Consider the following 12,713-nt stretch of genomic DNA (forward strand, 5'->3'; position numbering starts at 1 on the left):
TCAGCCGTGTTGGATCAAGGACACATCTAAAACTTGCAGGACACCCTTGAGGCCTGGAGTTTGACACCCCTGTTCTACAGGGTCAACAGCCAAATAAAAGGTGATAATGAAAATAACGGGCAGGAATCATGAGAAAGCATAACTGTGACCCTTCATGCAGAAATATAAAAATCCCACAACATGACAACATGAAAGGAGCAGTCTTGCAATTCTTCTTTGTGAGACACTTTCACACACCAGACATGTTAAATTTATGCAGAAATTTAGTCAAAATATTTTTTTGGACTCGTCTATTCTTAATGCAGCCGTTCACACCGAACACGAATTTCACAGGAAAAATTTGCAGAATTTTAGTTGTGAAAACGCGCACTAGTACTCATCACACAGGGTGATATACAGAAATGTGGAAATAGGGAAATAATCCTAATTTCTGACTTTTTTTTAGTGCAATTTTTGGGTTTGAATCTTTTGTAAAAACACAACATTTTTCATGTTTCTATACTTTGTACAGGTTCACATCCTAAAAGTATGGAATTTTGTGTCATTTTTGTCAACACACTCATGTGTAAAGACCTCTACTTCCTGTATTTCATTCCCATTAGCTCTCTCCTGACTGTTTTATCAAAAATAAGGCAGTAGATTGTAAAGCGCAATTTTGAAATGAAGCAGTTTGTGATCTAAAAGAGAACTGATCGTCCACCCGTTGACTACATGGTTTTCAAAGACGCTGAATTACTGGTAAATCCACTTTTTAATCTAAGAACTGGTATTATTAGCATTCTTTATAACTATATTTGTGGAAGGAGATACAGAGATACAGTTCACGCTAATCTTTATGCTCCAACTTGGTTCTACCTGCTTGTTAATGAATGCAGTCAAGTTGTAGTCCTGACTAATAATGATCATCATCATCAATTATTTATTCTTGAAGTCTTTGTGACACCAGGGAAGACAAACAGAGGCCAGGTTCAAAGAGCCCCCCGAGCTGCTGTCAGTCACCTGCATTTGATTTTGTTCCATTAGTCTATGTTGCTGTGGAAGTGCAGGATGATGTCACCAAAACCGAGCCCAGAGCCCAGGGGTCAGGAGTCATTTCTCTTCAGAAAGTTAAAAGAGGAAATAAAGGCAGGAAACAATAACAAAAACGTCATCAAGCGAGAGACGTAAATAGAAACACAGAGACAGATAAAGTTGAGAAACACACAATTACAAGATGTGACCTCAGTCCAACAATGGCTAAGAGGTCACATTAACATAACTAATCATTAACATAATTAAGACATGACTTTTATTTCACCATTTCCCATTTGTGTTGCTCTTTTTCAAGCTTCGGTAGAATTTGCAGAGTGTTTGCAGACAAGTCAGCATCTTCCATGCAAATTAGGAGTGACCGTGACTATGCTACAAATAAAGCAATCACAAGGAGAGTTTTGAAGCAGCACCATATACCTCTCTGCAACCACTTGTAACTGGTTAGGGAATTCTCACCAACTAGTCTGTGCACCTGTGAGACTGGGGTCCAACATTTTTATGACACAGCATTTAAACTGTTTGGTTTAAACTAAGAAAAGCAAATTTACAGATAATATATATATAATGCAACATTGCAATAAAAAGCAAAAAGGTTTTAAAGAAAACTGTCAGCAGTTTCAATATGTAGCATCTGTTTTGTTCTCTGATAGCCAACCTCGGTTGTCGGGCACTGACTCTGAGTTAAAACAAGACAGCCAGCAGTTCTGTCGATACCGTTTAGTTTCTGTCTGTTTCCTCGGTTTGTTTTTCCTCCTCTTCTTCCTGAAGACATGCCGCAGCAGGTTTGTCTCCAGAGGAGTTTAAACCTCTGCGGTCAACTTCGTCTCCCAGCATCCCTCTCAGTAATTAACCCTCCAGCCTGTGTGGCCCCCGCTGATCAGCTGTAATATCCCTATCAATATTCTCTGTCTGTCCTCTGTTGCTCTTTGCTGCACTCACACTCATAATCACAGTTATGAAGTTAGTTCAGACATAAAAGTTCCCTTTGTTCAGTTACCAAAGTGTTTGCAGGAGTTATGGACGGTAATGTCTCTGCTGTTCCTTACATTGATCTGCTGTTTGTTATGTTAGTCATAGCTGTAAGAAAAGGTAAAAAAACAAAACAAAAGAATATTGTTATTTACAGATTTACTGTCCATGTTGGTCAAACAGAGATCTTGTTACAGAATAATCCAAAGTAGGAATAACATTCTTGGATTTGGGAGTTTTGGTTGGAATAACCAGAACTTTTCAACATGGCCTGACTGACCTTGAAATAATAAACATTTAAACAAGAAAAGGAACAGATTATTTGATTTGCCACTGGATTGGTAGATTTCATGAATATGAAACTTTAGTGATTCATTTGTTCATCCGGTCCTCCAGACACGGATTTCCTTACATGTAAACGTGATGAGGAAACCAATTTAATTGTGCAGAAATGTAATTTCGGCCAGAACCACTGCAATTCAGTTTACTTGTATAGCATCCTTTAGACGTGCAGTGAAATCAGGCCCAAGTAGTCAAAGAACCACGTGCTTGGACAAACAAACATGTGAGCAGTCATAGGATGACAGTCGTGTATAACTGGCGTAGGGCTCTGTTTTTTGGACCTCACTGCCCCTCTATGTACATGCACTGGAAACACAGGGCTGTGCATCCGTGCACAGAACGGAGCAGCTATCACTTACAACGGATGTGACTTTGCAGCATGGCATCACAGCACTGAGTAATGACCCCTGATCTGTTTATTTGTACTTCTGGATAGAATTTATCATCTCTTTGGCCTTATTTGTAGTGATTCGTGTCCATGTTTATACAATTTATATTTTCCACTTTAAAAAAAAGCCCACATCCGGAGCCGGTGGTGGAGAGAATCATTTTATCAGTTGTAGCACAGACTGGAGTTTGATTAAATACAACTTTGTTAGTTTAAGGTGTTTTTCTGCCCAGTTTGATTAAAAATGCATTTTTGGGACACAAATCAGATTGTTTTCATGACTATTTCCTGTTTTGCTAAGAGAAGGGGGTGGACACTGACCACAGCAGAGAGGCATGAAAAGAAAGAGCTGGGCTGGAGGTGCAAAAGTCCTTGCAGGTGCATTAGTTACTGTGTGCAGACCAAAGAGACTTAAATCGTGTGGATGGTCAGCTGATCTGTTTGCCTTGTGTTTGGAGATTAATAACACATTTTGAAATGTAATATTTCACAGCAGCTGTGGCTAAAAATGCAAACATATCAAGAGTGGTTCCTTTTAAATCAGCAGCCCCCCAAAAAGCGCTTCCCTTCTCATTGTAGCTGATTTCATGTTACTGAATTTCTGTTAATTCTGATTCAGACCTGTGTGATCATAAAAATATTCCTTTCAGCAGAGGAGTTCAGCTGGGGTTACACTTTTAATCTTCTACATTTCCCTGACAAATGGTGTTTTTACTGCAATACACTCATTTTGAGACCTTTAGCTTGTACAGATTACGCCAGTGTTTCCCAACCTTTTGGAGCCACGGCACATATTTCACGTTAGAAAAATCAGACGGCACACCGCCAAACAAAAATGTCACAAAAGCATATTGATCATTTTTGCCTGCGCACCAGCCATTGTGGAATTGGCTCCGTTTGTCCCCGGTATAGCTTTTTGCTTTCTTCTGACCACTACTCATGCTAGGGCCTTCATCTGGCTACTTATTCTTTTCAAATATTTATCTATTGTGCTGTCTCTCACAGCATGACTATTCTGTAATTTCTTCTTCTTCTTCTTCTGTTTTACTAGCAGTTGGAAACTCATTTAATTAGAGCAGGTAGTTGTACTGCCCTCTAGTGGTAGGTAATGTAATTGTTCTGCCCATTACTCACGCCGGTTGCTTAGAGTACTAATCAGGTGGAAGCAGATAATCTTCCATGGCACACATGATCATTTGGTTGGGCAACACTAGATTACACAAACATCTCAAATCCGATTGGATGTTGTAGATTAGGCAACTTAACAGTAAACAGAAGTGGAGCTCGATTCTTATGTTCTAATTTATTTTATGATATTGTCTTTGAAATTTGACCATTTGCTACTTTTTAAAATTTGGATTTTTGACCCTTTTTTTTTAACAAAGCCAATATCGTGCGTAACCTAGAACTAACTGAGAAAAAGAATCACATCCAGAATTAAACATGCTCGACATTAATGGCATTTTCCACTCATGCATTTATTTTAATTAATATTTTCTTTGCTTTTATTCACAATGCAATATTATTTAAGTGAAATGCTGGTACTGATATGTGATATCAGTGTACCTGATTTTATATACATAGTAATGAAGAAGAGCGAACACAGCTTTTATAGTCCAGGGATGAAGAGACCATGGGCACAGTTTTTCCTGTGTGTATGAGCTGTCTTTGTTTCAGTGACAGCCATGTTGTAGTCCCGTGGTGAAGATCTATTCTCTATTATAAAGTATTAACTGATAATAAAGGTGCGAAAGAGTTTTGCATTAAAATCATGAGACAGAGACATAGAAACTAGTGTTAAAAATTTGACCTTTTCTTCCATGTTTTTGACCTTGTCTGTCTTCAACTATTTATATAAATAAGATAAATGTGAACTGAATGAAAATTAATGTTTTATTACTTTCCATACACAGTGGCTGCTGTTTAAAGAGTGCAGGAAACCTTTCCTTTCATTCGAGATGTCCTGAAGGCAACGTGAGAGCAGGAAACACACGGGTGGACTCTTAACTGTTTAGGAAATGAAGTTAATTATGCTGGCAGAAGAACAACAAGATTCATTAAAATCCCACAGTCCTCTGCAGATAATCATCATTAATCATCAAACAAAGAGAAACTGTGCTGTAAAAAATTTCTGCTTCATTGATTTTAAAAAATAGTACCAGACTGTGCTTCACGGCAGAAGTCGACTACGAGTCCCAGAGAGCTGTGCTGCACGAAACATCCAATCAGAGTTCAGCAAAGTTAAACTGCATTAATCCAAGTGGTCCAAAGTGATGGTGTCAGGGGGGCAGGGACAAATGGAAAGAAGCTGATAAGGATATTAATTATTCAACTGAATTATTGAATTATTAATGCGAGGGAATGAATGAAGCAATTCAATGGCACTGTACACAAAAGTAAGGCAAAAAATAAAAGTGACAAATGAGAAATTGCAGGAATGATTTGTAATTTCAGCTGCACAAATGACTCATTCCACGGAACGATTATTAAAAATTTCCCTCCAGACACCTGCGGGCCCAGCAGACCCGTTTGGGCCGAACGCTCAGATTCCAGCTTATCCTCGAGATGCAGTTTGACGCCCAGTACATGACCAAAAGTATGTGGACAGATGAGCATTCCAGCCTTTTAATGATGGCATCGCCCTTCAGTGCTTCCAGCAGACGTTTAGCATTGATGCTCGGAGGCTTTGAAGAGCTTGTCATTCAGGAATGCCATTTTAGACCAGAGTCAGGATCACTAATGATAACAAATGTAACAATGATTAAGTCAGAAACACACGAAAGGAGGAGCTGGGGTGGAGGTGAGCTACAAAGGAACTTGCAGATGTGCAGAAACAGCCTAAACAGCACAGCTTATTAAGACCTACGAACTGAATACTCAGAAGATTATCAACTGAGCTGAATTCAGGTTGTCCACCGAGACTGTGACTGAGTTGCACTATGCGATCTGTGCTCTGTTAGCATCATGGTTCATTTTAAGGTGTTGGATTGGTTTGGGGAAAAACCACTCAGCGGAAATTGTTGATTTAAGGCAGCAAAGAAACAAATACAATCTGCAGAAACTTGCAAGGAACCACGATATTTATTGTCCAAAGCTGGATTCTGGAAAATCTGTGTGGTTGCTCATTATTGTATGGATAAGAAAGAGTAATGTCTGGTTTTGCACTTTTATTGAAAGTGCAGGATTATTTAAACACACCTTTAAATCAACATTTTAAACTCTTGACATTTCAAAGGCTTGAAAAGTACCTTTAAAGTACTTTTAAATGTAACATTAGAAGTAACTGATTAGAGTTGCAGCTGGCAGCAGTGACTGTTGTACAGTTTAATATTCTCTAATGCCTGGCTATATATATCACCAGCAATCAAATATACATACCGTTAAAAAGTACTAAACTTCCCAATGAACTGTTGCAGAGTTAAAGTACGTCCTCACAATATTATCGAACAGCATATCCTGGAAAAACAGAACCTGGTCTGATAAATGTTCATTTCTGCTGATGCTGGCATCAACAGCATGAATCCATGAATCCAATCTGCCTCCTTTAAGCAGTCCAGGCTCCTGCTGGTGATGCTGTAATGGTTCACTTGGCTCACTTTAGGCTCCTTGATGCCAATCAATCATGTTCCCGAGGCTGACCATGTGCATCTGTTTATCAGCAGTTTACTATCTACTAGTATTACAGCACCTCAATCAACTGGTGTCATGGCCATGACAGTGAGGTTATCTGCTGGTCACATTTCTGCACCCAGGAGAACATGTTTAGAAGTTCTTTCTCTTCTCGGAGTTTGCCGTTGTTAATACAGTTGTCCCTGAGTCTGTATGCCTCTTTCTAAACCTTGTCAAATCTAAAAGACTCAAGTAAAGTATGAGTACCGTCAAACTACACAAGGCTGATTGTTTCATATGTTTCCAGTCTTTCTGCTAACGCAGGTCAAGCTGTTCTGGATTTCTATATTGAACAAATGGAGATCGAAGTGAGCCTTTCTCTCAAACTTCCACAAAACAGGAATGTGTGAAACATTGCTGATCTAAGTTTAAACCTTAAAACAGTGTGCTAAGGTGAGCAGCAGGTTGTGCTTAATTTGACAGTGTTTGCTCATGTTTGTGTGTTAGAAATGTTGCACTATGAGCAGTGACACACACTGTTTGTCATGATCTGACTGAGATGTAGACTTTAGGCTTTAATTCAGGGGGTTTAACAGAGTTTTTGCATTGAGGAGTGCGAAAACAACATCCCTAATTTTCCAAGGTTCAAAATGAACTGGATGAACTCATTTTAAATATCAGGATTTTCTTTAAAGCTGCGATGAAAATCCCTTGTAGTTAATGCAAAAGTTCTAGAAAACCTCTTGAGTGAAAGTTTGCACTTCAACCATAACCTGCTTGTTTGAATTAAAATCCACTGTGTCGGTGGACGGAGGTGAAACTGTAAAAACTGTGGACCTAACTATATATAAACCTGAGCATATACACTCTGAATAAGATGTGCAAACACATCAGAGTTCATCATCGTATCACATCCATGTTATACAACATTTAAGCTGTATATCCCTTGGAGTAGGAAGGATGTAGAGGTCAAAGGTCACGTAGGAAGCAATCTCGCGGTTTAGCCGACCTGCTCGTTTTCTTCATCAGGGAGCTGCTTTACATTCAACGGCCTTGTTTCGTCCCGCTTTAATAAATAGAGTGTAATCTGTAATCTACCTGCTGCCAACGAGCCAAATTAATTAGACGCTGACAGTAAACATCAATTGATAAGATCAGATGAAACTTTATTGATCCCTGAGGGGAAATCAGCGGTTGTAGCGGCAAACGTTAACGGGAAGCCGTAGAAGAAACGAGCGGGGGACACACGGCACCGCTGCGGCGGGAATGTACAAACAAAAACGTGAGGTAAATAAATGTGAGTCAAAGCTTTTAGTTCAGAGTAACAGAGGAGGAACAGTGACATGAAAAATAAGAGCAAAGCTGTGACAGTTAATGAATTATTTGCAGTATGAAAGAGTGACAAATTGCTGGAACACACAGACTCCCAAACACACACTGTTGACAAATTAGATTAACCTCCAGAGGTTTCTTTGGTGTGTGTGTGTGCATGCCCGCATGTGTGTGAAATGTAGAGCATAAATAATGAATCTCTGCTGGAAGTTGATAATATTGAAGAGTGTGCAGCTCTCCCGCGGTGGGGTGTGAGCTATCATCAGTTCTGTTCTTTAAGCCGTGCTGGTGGGATGTCTGCTGGTCAGTCGGCCTGCCTCTGTGGCCCAGTTGAGTGTTGTCACTTGACTCTTTCAAACCGTTTTGAATGCAAAGTGCTCGTGAGTCAAACCTCACCTGTGGGGAGGGCTGTGAGGATGAACGTAACAAAAACTAAGTGCATCCTGATGGATTCAAGCCAATGGCCTGATCTTTTATCGTTTGTAATGAAGAGCTTGAAATATTGTGACAAACCAACAATTGTTCAATTTAATACTTCGAATTACGCACGTGTCGTTTAGAGATAATGCGCGCCTTTGTGGTGTTGGGCAGAAAATCAAAAACCTAAATTACCAAAGGCAAATTGTCCGTTTCTTTGGCCATTGTTCTTTATGCTCTCTAGTGTCCTCCTCCATTATTTACTACCTCAGTTTACTGACAGGTCAGTAGAGTAGGCCAGGCCAGTGCTGAATACATATCAATTTTTAGCAACATTTCAATGAATATTTCAAAAATAATAACATGAACTGACAGCCCTATCCACTAAAACATATGGAACCTGGAAGAATTTCTATGAGATCTGAAATACTGAAATACTTTAGCGCCACCTATAAGAAATATCAGTATGATTGTCCCAGTTCCTTCCTCAGTTTACGGCTGAGTGACAGAGCCATCCAGGTTGTCTTGACTTGTCTTCTTGGATTGTGCTCCAGAATTTCTCACCAGAGTCAAACTTCTAAATTTGGGAATTGTCCACGGTAGCATTTCATTTTAAATAAATGTTGCCCCCTTGTTTCAAACGACATCTTACAAAAATCTATTTCATACATGGCAGAACTCGGAGAATATGAAAACATCCTTGTGTATTGTTCTATCTCCAGCACGGGCGTCTCCCCTGGACTATTTCCAACATTTGCTGGTTTCACACACGCTCATACACACACACGTTTTTTGCTACCATGAAGCTGACATTTCTCTTGTTGAGCGGAACGTCTCAACAACTATTAGACAAATTGCTCAGCTGTGAATTTGTGAATTCAGGATCTGTGGAATTACTCTTTCTCCATCCTGTTGTGTGTTTTCTAGCCGCTAGTGATGTACAAGTCCATTACTCAGTGGAATGATCTCCTCTCTCTTTTATAGAAACACCGAACAACGTTTGTTATGAAAAACAGTTAAAAATGCTCCTAATGAGTCACATTATAAGGACGCAGTAAACTTTGAACAGCAGCAATCAGCTTTATTCTTTCCCTGCGTCACTGAAGTGAATGTGACGCCATGGGCAGCAGCAGGGTGTTGATTGAACTTAATATGGTGGATTTTTGCATTGTATGTTTACAAGTGTGGTCTTTCCGCACCAGGCCTAAATGAAAGGATCTCTTACAAAAGGCGATGTTTTAAAATAATATTAACCGATCATCAGCGCGTGGTTTACAGGCATGTCTGAAAAGAAGAGCCGCAGGGTTTCACAATAACACCTCATTCAGTTCTGAACGCATGCAAACAGCAAACCCAAAATGTGACTTTCCAGCATTCCGACTTGAAGGTATTTCAATATATCTGTAAAGTAAAGCAACAATTGGAGATAACAAACTATTGTGCGTCATAAGATGACCCAAGTCAGTCTTTGAAGTGACTCAGACAGTATAAGACGGTAAATGTTCCGCCTGCCATCTGTTTGTCTTTACAAGAGAAAGAAAAACTCTGATTTAATACCTCGTCCAAACAAACTTTCCGGCAGGAGTGTGAGCGTTCCTGATATCACCTCTTTTACACTTTGCAGCCTCTCCTCATTCCCAACTAACCTCAGATTAGTTAAATTGTTTACTCTGTTTTTCTGTTTGGGATTAATTTAAGAGTAACAACCATAAAATTAGCTTTTTTATATTTGTTTGATTTGCGTTTGAGCCTTACTGTTTGAGAGTAATAAGGCTCACACTGCCCCACCAACATGGTTCCTCTCGTCTGTATTTCATATAGAGATATGTTTTTTGGAAACTTGCATGTATACATAGGTAATAATAATCTGACACAAGTCAAGAAGGATAAAGTGATGGCAACTGAAATGCTAGAACTGTGAGGTTTAATATTTTTGAGTCAGGAGGTCACTAAATCGTCACAGTTTATCCTCTGAGGATCAGGACTCGACATAGAAAATATCATAAATCCAATAATTATATTTCCATGTGCTTGGTCATGGGGAAGTTTTCTTTGCAAGGAGAGATTTGGGACTGACAGCAGAGGTACAGGAAAGGTTTCATCATGTTCTGAGCGTCAGTGAGAATATTTAGAAAAAAATCTGAAGTATTCCCAGTAAATTCTACCACAGCGGGAGGAATTTAATCTTCTGTCTCCAGGTGTCCCGAATGGGTCAGTATCCAGAAGCATCATCAGAATCTCGAAGCGAGGACTCCTTTTTGCGCGCCGGTTCTGTCAGCATCTGCAAAGTCATCTGTTCTTCAGTCTAACACATGAAGTGTCTCCCGGCAGAGCACGCGCTAATGGTTCCTGGATGACATTTCGATAAAGGTGACAGGGAAAAGGTTCAGTAAACCTGCCGTCGACCTTTAACCTTCCATCCAGGAAGTCAAACTGCAGTCAGTGAGCCTGACATTTCCACTGCAAAGCAATTCATTCAGCTAATTAACCCGTTAGCCAGATGACCTGCAACACAAAAGCAAGAGGAAGAAAGGATGAGATGGAGAGAGAAAAACAGCGTGACAGCAGAGCAGCTGGACAATCACGCTGCCCAGTCTTATGAGTTTGTGTGTTATTCACATGCAGATGGATAGAGAGCTAGATCCCTGCCCATCACTCCCGTATCACTGATATTTATACAAGACTAAATTCTAATTTTTTTATATAATTTCTTTCAATTGCATAACCCTCACAAAAAAGACCGGGGCTAGCAACCCATCTGCAGATTAGGTAACAAAAATATTTAAGTTAGAACATTGTTTTTGGAAATAAACAGCTGATATGGAATTTATGATGAGGCCGTGTTTGCCCTTGTGCAGAAATAAAAGTTTGGGAGACGGTGATGAATACAACAGGCAAACTGATCCAGTTCTTACATTCTGATCTCCCGCAGTTTCACAAATCCCTCCTACATAAATTCTCCAGATAAGACATCAGACCCATTCCTACAACACTGTTCAAAGACGTCTTACAATTAATTACTGCTTCAGTCTTAAATATTATCAATTTATCTTTATCAACAGGATATCTTGCACAGGCTTTTAAGTGGTTGGTTGTAATTAAACCACTACTTAAAAAGCCCTTACTTGACTCAGCTGTCTCAACTAATTACAGGCCAATTTCAAACCTTTTCTTCTTAATTTCTTGAAAGAGTAGTTGTAAAACAGCTGGGGGATCATCTGCAGAGGAAAGGTTTATTTGAAGAGTTTCCATCAGGATTTTCAGTCAGTGCATCACGGCACAGAAACAGCTTTAGTTAAGTTTATAAATGATCTTCTTATCTTCTTTTCATCTCTGTGCTCATCCTTCTTGACCCCGGTGCAGCATGTGATACTCCTGACCTTAATATTTTACTACAAAGACTAGAACAGACCAGATCAAAGGTACTGTTCTGCAGTGGTTTGTATCATATCTATTTAATACACTCCAATTTGTTCATGTAAATGGAGAGTCCTCCTCACACACTAAGGTTAGTTATGGAGTTCCACAGGGTTCTGTGCTAGGACCAATTCTGTTTACATTATACGTGCTTGTCTAAGACAGTGTTATTAGAAAGTATGACATACATTTTAATTTCTATGCAGACGATACCATTCATTATGTCTGTGAAGGTTCTCAGTCATTCTGGACTTCTTTAAATTAACTAAAAGAAGAAACTCATGTAGGCAGATAACATTCATCAATCAGTTAAAATACAGGAATGTCTTAATAATATCCTGCTTCTGAATTACTAAATTATTATTACTTCTAGACATTTACTTATTTTATAACAGCCTGCTGATAATGAATTATCAGCAGGTTGTTAGCAGCCTTCAGCTCATCCAAAATGCTGCAGCCAGAGTACTGACAAGGCCCAAAGAGGACATAAATCCAGAAACAAATTTATAATGCTCCTCGTGTACAATGTCTCGAACCATCAGGGCCCATCATATTTTTATAGTACCAAATCACCCCAGAACACTTTGCTCTTAGACTGCGGACTTACTTCTGGTTCCTAGGATATTTTAAAAAAGAATGAGGATTAGGAAAAAAGGAAAGTTTTAAGATTAGATTTCCCTTTTTGATAAAGCATATACAGTAGATAGGGCTGGATCAGGGGACTCTAAACCATCTTTAGTTATGCTACCATAGGCTCAGGCTACCTAATGCTCCCCTTTTGTATTTAATTGTTAGTTAATCTCTTCCACAGTAAATGGTTTGTCCTGTCTTCCTTCCTTTACCCCAACTGGTTGGGGTAGATGGATGGTTTCTGGTCCCTGAGCCTGGTTCTGCTGGAAGTTTCTTCCTGTTAATAGGGAGTTTTTCTTTCCCACTGTTGCCATGTGCTACCTATTCTGGGTTGTTTGGTTGTTGGGATTTTCTCTCTAATATTTTAGGGTCTTTAACCTACAATGGACGTGACTGCTGCTAGAAATTCAGAAAGAAAATTTAATGGGATTATGTTTATTCATTATCCAAAAGCAGCCAGGGTATTCTTGCAGCACGTTGGTGAGCCAAGACACCCAGCATGATTACATCCTCACCGCATTGACTTTAGCTATGAAATAAAAATAAGAAATGCAGAAATCTGTCAAAGAGTTTACAC

The sequence above is a fragment of the Aulonocara stuartgranti genome, assembly GCF_965226115.1.
Source record: "Aulonocara stuartgranti genome assembly, chromosome: 2".
In the NCBI taxonomy this organism is placed as follows: domain Eukaryota; kingdom Metazoa; phylum Chordata; class Actinopteri; order Cichliformes; family Cichlidae; genus Aulonocara; species Aulonocara stuartgranti.